This window comes from Sarcophilus harrisii, chromosome 3, assembly GCF_902635505.1.
Source record: "Sarcophilus harrisii chromosome 3, mSarHar1.11, whole genome shotgun sequence".
NCBI lineage: Eukaryota > Metazoa > Chordata > Mammalia > Dasyuromorphia > Dasyuridae > Sarcophilus > Sarcophilus harrisii.
In genome coordinates this window covers 464,171,943-464,191,040 of record NC_045428.1, presented here as the reverse complement: position 1 = coordinate 464,191,040, position 19,098 = coordinate 464,171,943, and positions in this window count along the sequence as shown.

The window sequence follows — 19,098 nt, the reverse complement described above, 5'->3', positions numbered from 1 at the left end:
GAAGCTGCTACTGCTTTGTCTGGGTTCTTTAGTGACTTTCCAGCAAGTGGCAACAGTGCCAAATTCTAAGACCTGCAGTTCTAGCCCTGCAGACTTGCCCACTCCATTGATTCAATGACATTCTACCTATAACAAAGAAGCAGGTATCTGAGGAATAAATTTTTTCCTGATTTGTTGTTGGCTCCATTCACTACAAGGAAAATATATGCAACTTGTTTCAATAGTCGAGGGAATGGGAGTCCTGGAAAAATTAAGGTTGCTGTTTAGGCATTCCCTCTGCCAAACATTTCAGGAAAAAACACATAGAATTCACATTCAATGACAGTGACTGCTAACTGCATGAAGATAATTGGGTAATAAAACAATCTTTATTCCTTATACAGTGTATTTTGATTATGGACTTCACTTTGGGAAAGAGTGATTTGATCCTGTCCTACAATGAAAACCCATTTTCATAGAATCTCTGACATGACTATGCATACTGCAGATAAATACTGAACTCTTCAACTCCAGTTCCAAGTCTCTCCTATAGAACCAGTATATGCTACTGGTTAGCATCTCTCACTGCTCTGTCCAAGTGAATCTTAAAACCATGGCTCATCATTATTTGAATTTACAGTGAACTGCTGCCTGATACACTAATAAATAATGTTTATGATTGTTCCATATGGGCAAAAGAAAACTGCAGATTAAAGTTCAGCAGGCAGGCTTTGACTCAACAATATACTGAGATTTAAGTATGATGCTGATGAAGACTCTTTCTTATAGAAGATTTATTGGTTGAGTGTAGCCACTGAGTAAATGGGAGAGGAGAGCAGTTTCTAAAACACTGTTTTGGAAATATGTCAATTCAGCTTCAAGAATAAAATGGCTTTTGCTTTATTCCACCAGTTATCTATCACTCACAGATATTCGGCTATTTTGCCAGTGTAGGAAACTATTCCTTTTCTATTTCCAGCAGATCACAATCCTCTGTAACTCAGGAGTTGATATAGGATGTACTCTCTATGAGGGCAAAGATTGCTTTATTTTTGTCTTTGTATCTCTCTAGCACAGTTCTTGGCAGACAATGCATACTTAACAAATGCTTTTTAAGTGATTGATTTATGGATCAAGCCTTCATTAAGGTTAAGTGACTTCCTCAGAATTACATAGCTGTTAAACACCAAAGGCAGCATTTAATGCTTATTATTCCTGACTCAAGACCCAACAATCATATTTCCTCTACCTTATTGATCATAGTTTTATGATCAATAACAAACAGAAAATCCCTACATTTTTGCTTCCTATCTGCTGTTGCCTCTACCACTATGATTGGGAGATATTACTAAAAGTTTTATGTGAGAGAGATAATCAGTTCCTATCGTATAGGCTGAAAGAGGTCACTTGTCCAGGTATTTACATTATCAGAACATGTATTGTATATATATACATGTAAAAATACACAAGATATACATATATATATATATATAACACATAAATATACACACATACACAACAATACATAATATACATACACACATACATGCACACATGTATACACACAAAAATCACCACAACAAAACCATCTGCATGAAATAGAAACTGACAGAACAAGTATAGACATGAGAAAAAGTTAATGACTTCTCTACCAGAAAAAGGAAGGGTCTTTAATTATACATCCTTTTGTGCTATTATTGGTTCTTATATTTGTTCTAATTCTGTTGTCTTCTAATATTATTTTCTTTTGTTTTATAGTTTTTTTTTATTATAGCTTTTTATTTACAAGATATATGCATGGGTAATTGTTCAGCATTGACAGTTGCAAAACCTTTTGTTCCAACTTTTCCCCTCCTTCCTCCCATCTCTTCCCCCAAATGGCAGGTTGACCAATACATGTAAAAATATGCTAAGGTATAAATTAAATATAATGCATGTATACATATCCAAACAGTTATTTTTCTGTACAAAAAGAATCGAACTTTGAAATACTATACAATTAGCCTGTGAAGGAAATCAAAAATGCAGGTGGACAAAAATAGAGGGATTGGGAATTCTATGTAGTGGTCCTTTGTTTTATAGTATATATACATATATAATAAACACACACACACACACATATATATGTGTATATATATATATATATAATTTTTCTTATTCTGTTTTCTTTGTTTTACACTACATCAGATACTAAAAGTCTTTCCAGGTTTCTCTGAATCCTCATAATTGTTGTTCCTTATAGCTGCAATAATCTTTACAGATGAACTCTTTCTTTTATTTATTTATTTATTTATTTTAATACATATTGCTTTATGAATTATGTTGGGAGAGAAAAATCAGAGCAAAAGGGAAAATCCATGAGAGAGATAAAGAACAGAAAAAAGAAATGGACATAGCATGTATTAATTTATATTCAGTCTTTTTGCTTCTTTTTTCTGGATGCAGATGTCATTTTATGTCCAGACTATAGAATTGTTTTAAATCGCTGAGCCACAGAGAAAAACTGAGTCTTTCATAGTTGATCATTGCACCTTCTTCTTGTTGTTGTGTACAATGTATTCCTGGTTCTATTTGTTTTGCTCAGCATCAGTTCATGTAAATCTTTCTAGGCCTTTCTAAAATCAGCTTTTAAAAAAATTCATCATTTTTACAGAATAGTAATATTCCATTACCTTCATATACTTGAACAACTTGTTCAGCCATTGCCTAATTGATGGGCATCTACTCATTTTTCAGAAATGAGTGCTACCACAAAAAGAGTTGCTATAAACATTTTTGCACATGTTTCTCCTCCTTTATGATTTCCTTGGAATACTCTTAGAAGTAATTTCATTGCTGGGAGATGAGTTCTTTCTATCCAACTGAATTCACTCCTATTGTGATTTTAATTCAATTTCTCTTATTCTGATATCTGTTGGGATAGAGGATGAGTGTTGACCATCCTCCTCAAGAGCTCGTTTAAAAAAATATCATTTCCCCCAAGTTACATATAAAAAGAATTTTAAAGGTTTTTTTTTTAAGTTTTGAATTTCAAATTATATCACACTCTCTCTGTCATGATGGTAAGCAATTTGATATGTTATATATATGCAATCAATGTGAAACATTTCCACATTAATCATTTTGTATAAGCATATTCAAACACAAAAGGATGAGGGGAAAGAGAAAAAGAAAGGAAGGAAGAAGAGAAGGAAAGAAGGAAGATAGGAAGCAAGAAAGGAAAAAAGGAAAGGAGGGAAGGAGTGAGGAAGGAAAGAAAAAAAGCAGTCTGCTTCAGTCTGCATTTAGATTTTTTTTTTCTGCTGGAAGAGAATAGCATTTTTCATCACAAATCCTTTTGGATTGTCTTGGATCATTATCTTGAGCAGAGCTTTTTCTAGTTCTCCATCATACAATAATATTGTTCAGAAGTGAGTTCATTCTAGGTATTTGGATTGTCAGTCCAAGGTATAGGAAGAAGCATTGCAGTGCCAAGGTTTGACAATTAGAGCAATTTGGTTAGGTGACAGAATCAGGAAAATTGATTAATATACAAAGAAAAAAATAAGATTGGGGACAATTTATGAAGGATTTCACATTTAAACAGAGGAGTTTATATTTTATCCTAGAGGCTTAGAGAATGACTAAAGTTTAGTAAGTAGGGTAGTTATATGGTCAGATCTGTATTGAAGGAAAACACTTTGACAAGCGTATGAAAGACATAAAGCAACAAGATTAATTAGGAAGCTGTTGTAATAATATTGGTACGAAGTGATGAGGGTCTGAAATAAGGTGAGTGGGGAGAAAAGGTTGGATTCAAGAGATGTTGTGAGATAGAAATGGTGAAATTTTACAATTGATTAGACATGCATGATGAGAAGTCAAGAATACATCTGAGGTTCCAGACCTGGTAAAATGGAAAGATGAAGGTATGTTCTATCAAAATAAGTGTGTTTGAAAAAAAGATTGGGTTTGGGAAAAAGATAATAAATTCTGTTTTGGGAAGACAAGCTGAGGAAAGAGAGACTGACAAGAAGGGGCCACAGTAACTTGAGGATTTCTGACAGCAGCAGTCAGTAGCAGTGACTTGGAGAAAAGTGAACAGAATGCTAAGACAGCAGAGCTGAATCAGAGCAGTAGAGCTATGCAAAGTAAAACAACAGGACAGCCAAGGAAGAAGGATACTGGTACAGCTGGAAATCACATGAATGAAAACTGGAGGAGAGGCCAGCTAAAGAGCAATAATGAGACACACGGTCCCAGTGGAAAAGAGCAAAGCTGAAACTTGTTCCTGGCTTAATGCCTCATCTGAATCAGTCCAGTAAGTCATGTTGGCCATGAATGTTGGGGGTGATTGACACTGTAGTGAACACTGAGTTCTTTCTCCATGTGGTAGGGCACATAAATCAAGAGAACTCTGAAGGACCCCACAGAAGCCAGAGCTTCTCTGGGAATCCTTCCTTCTTTGCCCTCACTAGAGATCTGGTCGTTCCCATCTGGGTAATACTGTAAGTTTATAGAATTGTTAGTGTCTCTCAGAGAGGTTGCCTCTACCAGGGTATTCTCAGAGCCTTATAATATAAAGGAATCCTAAAGAAGACATCTAGTCTTCTGAATCCATTACTATACAGAATATTGCTTTTTAACAATAAAATTGTTGTAGGTGTCCTAGAAGCATGATCATGAACAAGTTGTTTAACTTTTCTCAGGCTCAATTTCCTCATCTATAAAAGTGAGCATAACAATATCAATAGTGATACTTCATAAGGTTGCCTTGAAGATAAAATTAGAAAATCTCTCTAAATCACTCTGCAAACCTTAAAGCCCTTTGTAAAGCCAGTTATTATTATTTTGTGTCCATTTAAGGATAATGTTTTCTAGAAGAAATATTCTAAGCTAACAGAGTGTTGAAAGCCCATATGTTAAACCTCCATGTTTATGTTACATTAATTAATTTAAATGACATTTTCTCTATATTTGAAGATAGGAGTACAGTATTTTTGAGTAGATTTAAATTATTTTCTCCAAAGGAAACCAATAGGGCCTGAAGGATTTTTCTCAAGGTTGCTGATTTTTTTTCCTTAAAGGACATTTCAAAGCTTAAAATCTTGTATTAATTTGAGACTTAGAAGTACATGCTGACTTCCATGGCAGCAATATATTTTTAAATGTCTCTTAGAAATATTAATAATGAGGGTATTGTCAAAAAACTATTGTACACCTATTTCCTGTAAGAAATACATAAAACATACATATTAAAATGTGCATTTAAAATAATAAATGTGTTAAAAATGTTACATTTATTGCCTTTTTTTAATAGCTGTAAAAACACCTATTACATCTGTTATCCACCCCTTATTTACATATTTTTCTATCAAAATTGGTCTGGAATTTATTGGTTCTTCTTAGAGCTATACTGATTTTATTATAAAAATGTCAAGTAATATTCTCACTTTTCTCTTACCCCCAGACTTTCTAAGGTATCACCAGGAGCAACATCAGCCAGGGGTTCTATCTAAAGGCCCTCAATGGAAGTTGCCATGGCAACCTCATAAGTGACTGGCTGAATCAAACACCATTTATTAATTGCTTACTATGTGCAAAGAAGTGATCTAAGTAGGAGGCTACAAACAGTCAATTAGTAAATATTTATTAAGCATGTACTATATACCAGGCACTTTGCTAAGCAGTGGAGAAAAGCAAGATGGTCTCTCCTAGCAAGGAGCTCATAAAGCAGGTTTTAGCTAAAAGTCCTCATGAAATGAAAGACCGCATGGTCCTTAGAGTACAGCATCAAAGCAGATAATAATGCATCTTCTTTTGCATCATTTCAACTAACAAATTCATCTTTTTTGATGTTAAACCATTTGAAAATAGCAAGATCTTTGACACTGAGAACATTCTTTTCCAGGTCTTCAGTAGTTGTGGTTACTGAAGACACAGGGCTGCAGCACCTGCAGAAGTAGCACTAACACCTTTACCCATTAGTTGCTAACTTTGACAATGACTGCAAAGGCTAAAAGGGAAAAAGGATCAGTAGTCTGGTGTTGGGTGCTGACAATCTGCTTTTTATAGATGTGACCACCTGCAAGAGCAATAATTTCTATGATAAGTATCAAGGAGGAAATGGAAAATCTAATCTCGTCTAATGAAACAGAAACACCTGATATTACTAGGTATCAACAAAAAGTGGAACTGGGGACAGAAACTTTGTCCAAGTCACCGAAGTACAGAAAAGGCAGCAAAGCAATGGCAGATATCTAAAATCCAAAGGAAAAAAGCAAGTATGATCTAAGAAGGTGCATGTTCTAACAGATTTTAGCACACAAAATCAAAGAGCAGAGGTTAAAGGTTTTAATTTTTACATTTTACCGATGAGGAAATTGGAGACTTTGAAAGGAAAATTCACTTGGTCAAAGTGACTCAGGTAGAAGTAGAATAGAGAAGAAAAAGGTATATTTCTAATTTGTCTCCTCTCATGGAAACCATAGTGACACCTTTTGAGACTAAGCATTTGGGACTCCAGTCATTGATTCTTTCATTAGTTTTAACTCCTTGTCTACATTAGTTTTGCTTACTTTGAGAGCAATAAGTTCATAAAAAAAGAAGAAGATATGTGACTAGCTTTTCTCGGCACATTAATTATTAGACCAAAAATACTGTTAGACTATTGTAATGTTTTTTAGATTGGAATCTCCTTCAAAACTAAGGCTGTCTTACTTTATATTTTATAGTAAGTTGACTATCCCTCCTTTTTGTGCCATGAACCAATTTGGGAGTCTGGTAAAATCTTTAGAGCCCTTCTCAAGATAAGGTTATAAAAATACATAAAATGCAATATTTATCATAATAAAGGAAATCAATTATGTTGTCATTGTTTTTTAAAGATTTATGAACCCCAGGCTAAGATCCCTGTTCTGTGATAAAGACCCAAGATTCTGGGATAGAAATTCACTATTTGACAAAAATTTCTGGGAAAACTGAAAAATAATATGGCATGTCCATAAGTTGATTAAGTTATGGTGTATGAATGTAATGAAATACTATTTTTCTATAATAATTGATGAACAAATTAATTTGAGAAAAATCTTGAAAAACTTAAATGAACTGATACTTATTGAAGTGAGCAGAACCAGGATAACATTGTACACAGCAACAGAAAGATTATGTAACGATTAATGAAGATAAACTTAGTCATTCTCAGCCATATCGTAATCCAAGACAATTCCAATATACTTGGAATGGAAAATGCCATCTGCATCCAGAGAAAGAAGTATGGAGACTGGATGCAGAACAAAGCATTCTATTTTCACATTTTTGTTTTGTTTTTCTTTTTCATTGTTTTTTCCCTTTTGTTCTAATTTTTTTGTCCAACACGTGAAAGATGGACATATATTAAAAATGATTGTATATGTATAATTTATATCAGATTGCTTGTTGCCTTGGGGAGGGAAGAGGTAAGAAAGGGAAGGAGAAAAGAATTTGGACCTCAAAATTCTACAAAAATGAAACTATCTCTACATGTAATTGGAAAATAAAATACCATTAAAACAGAATAAAAACCTTCTGATTTAAATGAAGAATTAGGAACAATGGGCAGAAATTAAAAAGATACAATTTATGTTTTCCTGAAAAGAACAATTTCTTAATAATTGGAGCTAACAAACAGTCGAATAGTGTTAGGAGGTGGAGGGTTCTCTCTGACTGGAATTGGATGCTTACTTACTACTTTCAAATATATTATAGAGGAGATTCTTGTGTTATATATGGTTTAAACTAGATGGCTTCTGAGATTCTTTTCATAATACTGTGATTTCCTGTGCTTCATTCAGTTATAGAATCACCTTGTCCTAAAATGTTAGAGCTGGAAATCAACTCAGATATCATCTCGTCCAACTCACATTTGAAAAGAAATATGTATAATTAATAAATGTCCATCCAGTACTTTCTGTGTACAAGTCAACATAATAACTTTTATTGGCATGAAGATCTATGACAGTTCTTCATGTTATTTTTTTCTTCAAATTATTTTATAGATATATAAAAATGCAGGAATTGGCCAATATGGTTAGAATGTATGACCTCTTTACCTCTGCTTCTTAATTCCTGTTTACCTAATACTTTACTAAAGTATTATTTTTAATTGATGCCTTCTCAGATCACTCCAACTGGTAATGCCCTCCCCCCAAAATTACTTTGTAATTATCATAAATGTGTATTTTTGTCTGTTTGTTGATGTACCCTGCAGTCTCTTTCAATAGAATGTAAGCACCTGGCAGGGGTCCTCAAACTACGGACCATGGGCCAGATGTGGCAGTTGAGGACGATTATCCCCCTCACCCAGGGCTATGAAGTTTCTTTATTTAAAGGCCCGCAAAACAAAGTTTTTGTTTTTACTATAGTCCGGCTCTCCAACAGTCTGAGGGACAGTGAACTGGCCCCCTATTTAAAAAGTTTGAGGACCCCTGATAGAGGATAGTTTTTTTTGTTTTGTTTTGTTTTTGTTTTTGCATTACCCAGAACAATGCCTAGCATACAGTAAATATTTAATAAATGCTTGTTAACTTATCATTTTATGTTTATTATCTCATAAATTTATGGAAAACATTGTTAGAGGACAAAGATGTATTAGTGATTTCATGGTGCTTTTCAACCATTTTGGTAGATCATTCAGTTTTGTGGACCTTTGACAGTAAGAGTCATTAATAGGAAAAAATATATATCCTACGATTTCCTCTATGGAGTCCTTTCTTCATCCTAAAACTGTATCCACATAAAAGCTTCACTCACATTGTTCTAATTAACCTTTCAGATTCTGGAATTACTCTATTTTTATTCAATAAAAAGAGTTATGATATCAGTGAAACATTTTCTGGTAACAGTCTCACCCTCTGCAAATTCCCTCCTAAGAATCTTCCATGAGTGTCTCTGAGTTGTTCCAGCAACCACACTTCTAAGATCCTCTTTTCCAGTTTAAAGAAATCCCATGACTATAATCATTCTTCCCAGCCCTGTTGTCCATAAAGCATAATGTGATTACCATACAATCCTTAAATCATGTCCCCAAACTAAACATTAAAAGTCCCATTAACACAGAGGCTATTTTACTCAGCAATTCACAGACCATTTTTCACTGGCAGTCTCCAGCTTTCTGTCAAAGTACCTAAGTTGTAGAAACTAGTCTAGAAAAAGAAGTTAATCATCTGGCTTTCCCAAAGAAGATTCTTATATCTCTCTCCTTTGTGATGGGTAAAAACCAAGTTCTCTACTGTTGGGTAACTATTAACTCTTCTTAAGTCTATTCATAACACAGTTTTCAAAAGTCAAAGCAGTTCTTTTGCTCAGGTATAGTCAAACATCCAGTAACATGCAACTTTCTAATGACCACTTCCCTCCCTCCTGCATATTCCAGACCAATATCCTTTAACCAGTTGCCTTATTCCTTGTTGATCCTTCTTGGGAATAAGGTATATAGTTTCTTGCTTGGGAGTAGAATCCATACTTTTCTTACCTCCAGTATACCAGTGATCGATCGATCTATCTATCTAACTATCTATCTTTTTCTCTGTGTGTGTGTGTGTGTGTGTGTAATGCTTCACCTTTTGTGGCTATGGGAGTCGGGAAAAAATCCATTTATATGAAACTTGAACTTCTTGCCAAGACTTTGACTATTAAATTAATCAATTTCCTTTTATTGTAATCCTCATCACAGCACCAATGTTGCTTCAGAGGACAATAATAATATGAATTAGTCACTCTGAGAGATAGGCTTCATATATCTGAAGTTGATTAGGGAGAAGAAGTGACTTTATTAAGGACTTCATGGTGATGGGGTGATATTATGATAGATTGCAAGGCAAAATATGGGGTTTACTTCTCTTAGCTATAATCATTTCCTCTACCTCCATCCCAACTCTGCTCTGATTTTGGCACTTTGGGAAAAGTTCTATTTATTTCATGTTCTTGACATCTTTGTCAATGACCTTGAATTCTACTTTTGAATTTGAAAATTGGTCACTGTTCAACTTTGAAAGAGAAATTTTTTTTTGGTAGAAGTCATGTTTGTATATAAATAACATGCAATTTATAGAGCTCATTTTTCATGTATTTGTTCTTCCAAGTTCAGAAGATACACAAGGAAATGTTCATTGGTAGTAATAAAACACCTGGTGCCAGACCAACATCTGCTTCTTATAGTTGCATAGAATAGAGTGAGTTTGACTGTATTCATTTTATATCTTTGTCATTGTTTATGAATTGTTACATTCAAATTGACTGCAATCCCAATATCCTATGGACTGGCAGTAAAGAGTCATTTAATCAGAGTTGTTATTGTCAATTTTGATTCTCATAGAAAAATAGGTTTTTGGCTTCTTAAGTTCCCCAAATATCCACGTAATATTTCAAAGAAAATCAAATGGAAAGTTTATTTTTCTCATTTGTCTTTGTATATATGATATATTGTAGGGAGGCATTAATGTTTTGATAGACCAAAGGCAAGGAACACAATGGGGAAATTAGTATTTAGTCTGCTTGAGAAAATTTTGGTGAATTCTGTTTATCAAAATAGATACTTTTTCTTTTTAGACATTGAATTTAATTAACAAAAAGATGGCTTCCCATTTCAAGCTAAGACATATCTAACAATGAAAGCAAATAATCAAAAGCTTTTTGAAACATTAGGATACTGATATTATGTGTATGTAAGTTCTATGTACACCTACAACATCACTATAAAAGACTAAAAATAGGGGAAAATTTAAATCGCTTTTCTTTTTTGCCTGAATATTTGCACGTTTTAGTTAGTGGAATTCCAAAAACCTCAAAGGTAAGGCATGACAAATACTGAGTCTCAGGTTATAATCCCAAATCAACTACTACTACTAGTAGTACTGTAACTTCTTCATAATTAATATTTATATGGTACTTACCACATTACAGGCACTGTGATAAGTGTTCATAATAATTATCATTTGATCTCACAACAATTCTGGGAAATAGGTGCTATTGTTAGTCTCATTTTACCTATAAGATCCCTGGGGCAAAAAGAGTTTTGACTGAAGTGACCAGAAGCCACAAAACTAGAAGGGGTCTAAGGCGAGATGTGAATTCAAGTCTTGATAACCAGATCTGGAACTCTATACATTACACTACCTAATTGCTCTCATATTAACTGCACTAGTCACTTACATTCTCAGAGGCTTTATTTCCTCATTTGTAAATTAGAAATAATGTTATTCATACTATTTACTTTATAGTAGTATGATATAATCAGATGAGATAATGCATGTGAAAGTTCTTTTTAACCACATACTTGCCAGTTTGGTAAAGTGTTGGTATAATTCACAAATCACAAGGACTTTGCTTATGATTTGCCTAAGTTTATGATGTATTTATTATTAAGTCCTGTGGGGATTGGTAGAAACATATAACAATTCAATGTATGAGAAGAAGAATGGAACTCAACTCTTAACTCTGTATCAAGGTATCTATTCTTAACTCAGTATGAAAAAGTAGAAAGTAGAGTGTAATACTTGGATTAAGAAAGACAAGGACTCAAATCTTGTGGCAGACCCTTAGGAGCTGTGCAATCTCAGGATACTTCTTTGAGTTTCAGTTTTCTCTTCTGTAAAATGGGAGTAATATTTATCAAACCAAACATAGAGTAATTGTGTGGATCAAATGAGATAATGGATGGAAATTATTTGCAACTCCCTAAATAGTTATTTAAATGTCAACTAATAGTATTATTCTTATTATTCAATGCTAGGATGCCTCTTGTAAGCATATAAGATAATATAAATGTCAGCTCTTCTGCTTTTGATGTTATTATTATTTCATTCTCTAGCGACCAAAAACTAATTCACGCCAAAATATTAATGACCTAAAGTGTTAATTATTTCTCTTCTCATCCCTCTAGTTGACCAAAAACTAATTCACACCGAGGTCTTAATAACTCAATGTATTATTTTCCCAGGGTTATCTGTATTGTAAAAGAGAATCCAGTGAGTAGCGGTTGCTTAATTTTGCTTAATTCCAAAGAGCAGATTCAAAATGGTAGAATTTCAGACACTGTGTCCCCAAAATGGAAGAGAAAGTTATATCCAGTGGAACCTTAATGATATTCCACAAACTACACTGGTTGATATGATTTAAGGAACAACTGTTTATTGTTGAACCAGAAAAATTAATGTAGCAGACATAGGAGGCATTAGGAAAGATTTGTTGAAAACATAATGACCAGAGAGAATTCCAAAGGACTTATTATGAAACCTGGTATTCATTTCCTAATGGACTCAGAATACAGTTGAAACATTTTCCTTTCCTTCCCTCTCCTTCCCTCACTTCTCCTTACCTCTCTTCTCCTCTTTCCTCTTTCCTTTTCTTCCTATGTCTAATGCAAGAATTTGTTTTGCATCACTATAAATATTGGTAATGAATTTAGTTTTTCTTCCCTTCTCAATGGATAGGGCAAGGGAAGGAGGGAGAGGTAAAATGCGGAACTGAAAATAAAATAAAATTTTTAAAAAGTGAATTTCATTATTTTATAAAAGCCATTTTCCCCAAGAAAAATATGTTGAGAAGACAAATAGCATTAATTAGTTATAGTTTAGCTATATCAAAATTAGAATATATTTTCTGAGTAAAGAATGAGGAGGTTAGTAAGGGGAGAGGCTATAGAGAAATAATATAGAGTATCTCCTTAGACCGGTGCATATCTAGACTTACTTTGCAATTTTACTCCAAGAGAGTTGTTATGGGCTATGAGAGGTTAAATTTCTTACCATAGTCACACAGTCATTATGTATTAGAAATATAACTTGAACCTAAGTCTTCTGGCTTTAAGATCATTTATTTATCCATGAAGTCATATTGCCTCTCTTCTTCCAAACACTAAAAAATACTGATTTACTTTGGCATTACAAAATTAACATCTTCTTCCCCAGGGTCTTTTCCTCATTCTTCCCAAACATAGAGAGATTAAGTTTTCTGGCAGTCCAGCCCTACTGATGAATAACTCTAATGATTACATAGATGGTAATGAATAAACAAATGATTGAGAAATTTGAGAGATTTGAACAACATCAAGGAATATGGAATGGGAAATCTGATCATATTTGCTAGATTTGCCCAGAGTTACCAGTTAGCAATTATAGCTTTAGGCTCTTACTGAGAACAAGTTATGATTAACTGAAAATAATGCTGTTAAACTATAACCAGCATGCTCAAAGGATTCATGATGAAAGAATCTACGATTCAGCCCTTTGGATACTCTGATGCATAAGATGAAAGAAAATCCCTTTGGTGGATGAGCATAAAAATTCTGACTATAGGATCTTTTTGGAAAGAGGGACTGGTGAAGGAAGGAAAGGTTTCCTAGTTAGCTCATGGATTAGTAAATGACAGGACAATGTGAATATGTTACTGCTGAGGGGGAAAATATCATTAAGAAGTGATCCACAACAGTCTGGCATTGTCATTCAGGTTTCTGAAATGGAGTTGAGACCTGAGAAACATGAGACATCTCTATTTATAAGTTTTGGAGGCGAGTGAGAGCTGAGATTCTCAGGGAAGAAGGTGGATGGAATGAAGGGTCATTAATCATCAAATAAATCCTCAACTTCAATCAACTACTGGCACTTTACCTATGATAATTGTGTTTTTTGGAAGACTATGATCATCCCTTTATAGTAAGATAGAAAGGAATTACAGTCACTAAAAGGTGGGTATAACTTTCCCCTTCCTAATTAGGACGAAATGAAAGTCTCTTTAATGAAATCTGTGCCTTTCTGTCTTCATTTCAGAAAACCGGGAATTCTGGATGTGAAATGTTGTCTGTCTTGTCTTATTGTGCCAGTATGCTATTGGTTTTGCAGAGCACCTTTTTAAAAAGATTATTTACTTTTGTAACAAAGGGTACGAGAGTTGGGAGAGAGAAATAACTGAAAATGAAAGAAACAAAATTAGTTATGGACAAAAATTAAAATAGAAAATTGATAAAACCTGAGTTAGAGTCTAGATATTAGTTGCCTGAAATGTGTGCAGGACAGAATATATCTCTAATCCTATGAAATAAGTATTTATGAAGCCTTTTTTTTTGTCAAAGGTTCTTATTACATGAAGGAATCAGGTACACTAGGGAACTGTCTTAGTTTTCTTGACTCATGTGGTTCCATCTAGAAACTTAAAAGAATGTTCTCAGTCCCCTGTTGTAATACTCACTGACTCCCAACTTGTAAATATACATTTCATACATTACAGGTGAAAATCTTATTTCAAAAGCAGAAAAAACAAAAACCAAAATAAGCCCTTGAATAAACCACCAGCAATCTTAAAGATTTTATATATACCCACATATACATATGTATACATACATATATGCATATATGTATCCTCTGTCAGTTATATCTAAGATACAAGACCTTTCTTGACAGATATACAATTCTTGACTTTGTCCACTAGCTCTTTGCTAGTCAAAGAGAATGCAATAGAAGTAGTAAGGGACCCTTATTTTCTTCAACTTTCTAACTACTCTCATGAACTCCCTAATTCTGCAGTAAGAATGTCCTCCTAGTTTAGGTGGCAAGATGAATCTTTATAGTCCTTTCTCTTTCATGTCTTCTGTCCCAATACAACATGAGGACAAAATCTATAAAGTGCCCTCTCTCTCTGATGTCATTGATTATCTCTTTTAGCGTCTCTCTCTTACCCTTTCTACTTCATAGTCCACCAATTTTCAGCCCTGCTCAGTTCAACTTAGCAAAAACTATTAAAGTTTCACAGTGGACTAGGAACTGGACTAACCAATAAGAATATAAAATTCCAAAAGCAATTCCTACTCTTAAGAAGCTTACATTCTAGTGAGAGGATTCAAAATGTATTCAGATAAATGAAAGGAAGGTAATTTAAAGAGCACTAATATCTTTTTACTAGTTACCTTGATGCCAAATGCATATCCTCTGACTTACCTTCTCTTTCTGGTTCTGAAATCATAAGCAAATTATTGCTATTATTAAATGAAAAGGTTGTGTCAATCTCTTTTAAAATAAATTTTGGTTACTTATGCTTCACAAAAGCATCTTGGATATTGGGGGTTAGATTTTTTTTTTCTCTTCTCTACTTTTTTCTCATTAAAAAAAAAAAAAACTCTTTTGTCTCATTTAGTTTTAACATGATTTCTTGAAATAGAGCTCTAGAAAACCAGACTTTGATAAAACCCCCTGAGATTCAAATGGAAGTACTTGTAGAGTAGTTCTTACTCTCACTGATTGGCCAAAAATAAATTCTAACCAAAGCCTTACTTATTCATTCTTTGGGTTTTGATGCCTCAAAGTGATTGTAAATAACAATTGTTTCTCTTCTAGAAGAAAATGAGGGTTTTCCTCTCCCAGATTGGTCTTTTTTGAAGGCAAACTAGCCCAACTTTTGTCTTAATTCTTATTTAGTCTTTAGTTACTGAATGGGTATTGCTTCAGACAAACTGAGATTTAGGAAAGATCTCCTACTGTGCCAGGAGCCATGTTCCTGAACTATGTCTTTCTATCGAACTTCTGTAACATTGGAGGAGAGAATGAGGCTGATGACTTTGTACAGCTGTGCCTCATTTAAATCCAATTTGCTTGAAAATCAAGACATGACTCTGGTGATATCATTGGTCCTCTTAGAGAATGAATTTGGAATAACAACAATAACAGTCATTCTACTTTTCATTGGATTCACTTATCATTTCCATAAACTTCCAAATCAAAAGATGCCAGCCATCTTAATCACCACTTCTTCTTCCTTTTAAAAAATATTTTCCTTATTAACTGAATTCAAATTACTTGAAGGTAAAGATTGTTTTAAAATATTTCTATTCCTAGATTAGGCAGTGTTTCATATATAACAAATGTTTTTCAAACATTATTTATTTAAAAATAAATTTTAAAAAATAAAAACAAAAAACAAAAAAAGAAAGATAAAAAAGGGAAACAAAACAAAACAAAACATTGTCATGGACCTAGCAGAATATCAGGGAAGATTCAAGTTATGTAAGAATAAATTTCCATTCAAGAAAGGATATATAATAATAGAAGAGATTATATTTGTGACTATTCTCTTTTTTTTTTTTTTTTTTTTTTGCTTCCTTGTAGGCAATTCTTTTGTTTTCTGCTGTGTACTTTTTACTTTATTTTTTTTTCTCCCCTTTCATCCTCTCCACATCCCCCAAGCAGGCTATGTTATAAGCACAGGTATATTTATATATACATATAAATGTACATACACACATATGTGCATATATACATACACATATCCTATCTAACCATACACATATATGTATACATGCACACATATAGATATATATATTTACATATATGTTGATATGCATCTAAAACAATATTAATATGGCTGCCATATAATGTAAATTTCTCTTTGAATCTTTAATTTTGACTTTGAGAATGATTACTAGCCCTAATTTGTATTTTTCTAATCAGTTCTACTCTTGATCTTTATTATAAGGTTTGTGTATATCTATTTCCTATCCCTTATTTATCCTTCTACTTTAATTCTATTCCTTAATTTGCCTTGCTATTACTTAAACTCTCTCCACTCATGGAGCCCTCCCTTATCTTCTCCTCCCCTCTTTCCCTGCTTTCATTCCTTTCCCATTAACCATGCCTTTTCTTACTGATCCTTTTATACTTTATCCTATAGTCTCTCCTCTTACATCTTTAAAGATTTTGGAGAGTGCTATGCCCTTCTGATCTCTCTCTCTCTCTCTCTCTCTCTCTCTCTCTCTCTCTCTGTATGTGGCTGTATTGTTCTCTATTTAATCTATTTCTGATGTGAGTAGGTTTTCAGAAGTATCAGCCCTTCTCTGCCCCAGGTCTAGGACCTGCAGTCTTTTATTGTAATTGCTGAAAAATCTTGTACAATTCTAATTGTAACTCCAGTATATTTGAATAGTTTTTTGTCTGTTTCTTGTAGAATTTTCCCTTGGATATGGGCTTTTTTGAATTTATCAATATTATTTCTATGATCTCTTTGAGGTGATGATTAGTGTTGATTTTTCTATTTCTACTTTCCTCTTCTGTTCTATAATTTCAGAACAATTTTCTTTAATTATTTCTTAATTGTGTGAAGGTTCTTTTTTTGTCACAGCTTTCAGGTATTTCAATTATTCTTGTGTTTTCTTGACCTATACTTCAGTTCTGTAGTTTTTCTTCACATTCTGTTCTTTTTTCATTTTTTTTTCTATTTTGTTTTGTTGTTTCTTGGTCACTTAGACTTCACTGATTTCCCTTTTCCCAATTCTAATTTTCAAAGAATTATTTTCTTCTTTAAGGCTCTGGATCTCCTTTTCTAGTTGTTTAAATTTTTTTTCATAATCTTGTTTTTCTTGGATGGTTCTTATTATATTTTTCCAGTTTTTCCTCATTCTCTTTCATTTGATTTTCAATTTTTTTTGAGTTCTTCTGTAAATTCTTTCTGGGAAGACAGACATTTAATGTTATTCTAGGATAAGAAGATGCTTTTTTACTTCAATGTCCTCCTCTAAAGATGAACCCCAGTCTTCCCTGTTCCTAACATAAGTTTTTATGGTTGAGTTCTTTCTTTTTGCCTGTTTATTTATTTGAATGAGAGCTATTATTATAAGCTATTATATATAATATAATATAATATAAATATATTATTATTATAACTCTAATCCCCGGGAAAGGGTGGGGAGAGTATGGTGCCTCTGGCTTCATTTCAGCTCTCCTGTCTGAGCAGTCTCCACAGCCAGGAGCATCACTGCTTCTGCACTCACTGGATGTACTGGTTCCTCCTAGCCCAGGGCTGCATCTCTGCACACAACTGACCCTGGCATTCCTTATAAGCTAAGCTTCCCTCCCAGGACTCAGGGTCTGGACTCCCTACGCTGCCTGGGAGATGAAAATTCCTGTGGTTCTGACTAAGGCTTCCTCTGAACCCAGCTAGCCTCAATGCTCACAGCTTGCTGTTTCTGAGGAGTTAGCTTGGAGGTATTTCCACCTCATACTTGTTAAACTGATCCTAGGATCTGTTTTTCGAGTTTTCTTAGGTTGTCCCAGGATGGCCTCTATTCTGCCCCAAGTTTCATTTGTTTTTTCACTGGTCTGTGTTCTCCCTGAGATACAATTTTGTTTTCTTTGTTGGGGGGAGTCTGGAGAGCTTGGAATTTTCTGACCTCTTCTGCCATCTACCCAGTATATTCTTCCTAAAAATGCTAACTAAATACTTTCTCATCTTTTCCTTCATGTATTTATGCATGCATATTACCCATACATATATTTCTTTTTTTCATTTCTATTTCATATTCAGCTTTTTTTTAAATAGCTTTTTATTTACAAGTTATATGCCATGCATATATTTCAACTGAAGAATCAATCATTCATTGACTGAATATTAGGTTCCAGGACCTCCACTAAGGTTTGAAAATACAAAAACACGCATAAATGTAGTCCGTATCCTCACAGACAAAGGACTGGGGCAGGTGGGTTATACGGTGGAATACCAGTACAGGGACTTGGTAGAGAAAATCCAGAGTCATTAATTGTAGCCTGGAGAAAAATTTGATTTGGACAATCTTGTCACCATTTTAAATGTTCCTAGGAGGAATCATTCAATCAGAGTAATGAGCCTTGGGGCTGGATATTACTGCCAGGGTGAGAAGTCCAGGTAAAAGGGGAGCTTCAAGGTTGAAGAGTTGGTATGGCATCATAGAGAAAATCCAGAGAGCCTGGAGAATAGAACCTGAAGAGGAATGTAATGATAACTTTTACTTATATTTGTACAGTGTTACTATGTGCCAGGCCCCATGCTAAGCACCTTACAATTATGATCTCATTTGATCTTTAGAGAACTCTGGGAGGTAAGACTATTATTATATCCATTTTATGAGGAGGCAAACAGACCAAGTGACTTGCTCAGGGTCACATAGCTAAAATTTTCTGAAGTTAAATATGAACTCTCCCTGACTCCAGGCCTGCTCTAACTGCTACGCCTCCTAATTGCCAGGCTATTGCCATTTTCTTAAATGATCATAAGGGAATTGGAGGTCTACATAAAGGAAGATCATAATAAGACTATATTAGGAAAACCACTGAATCTGTCGCCTTATCATTCTTCTTTGGTGCT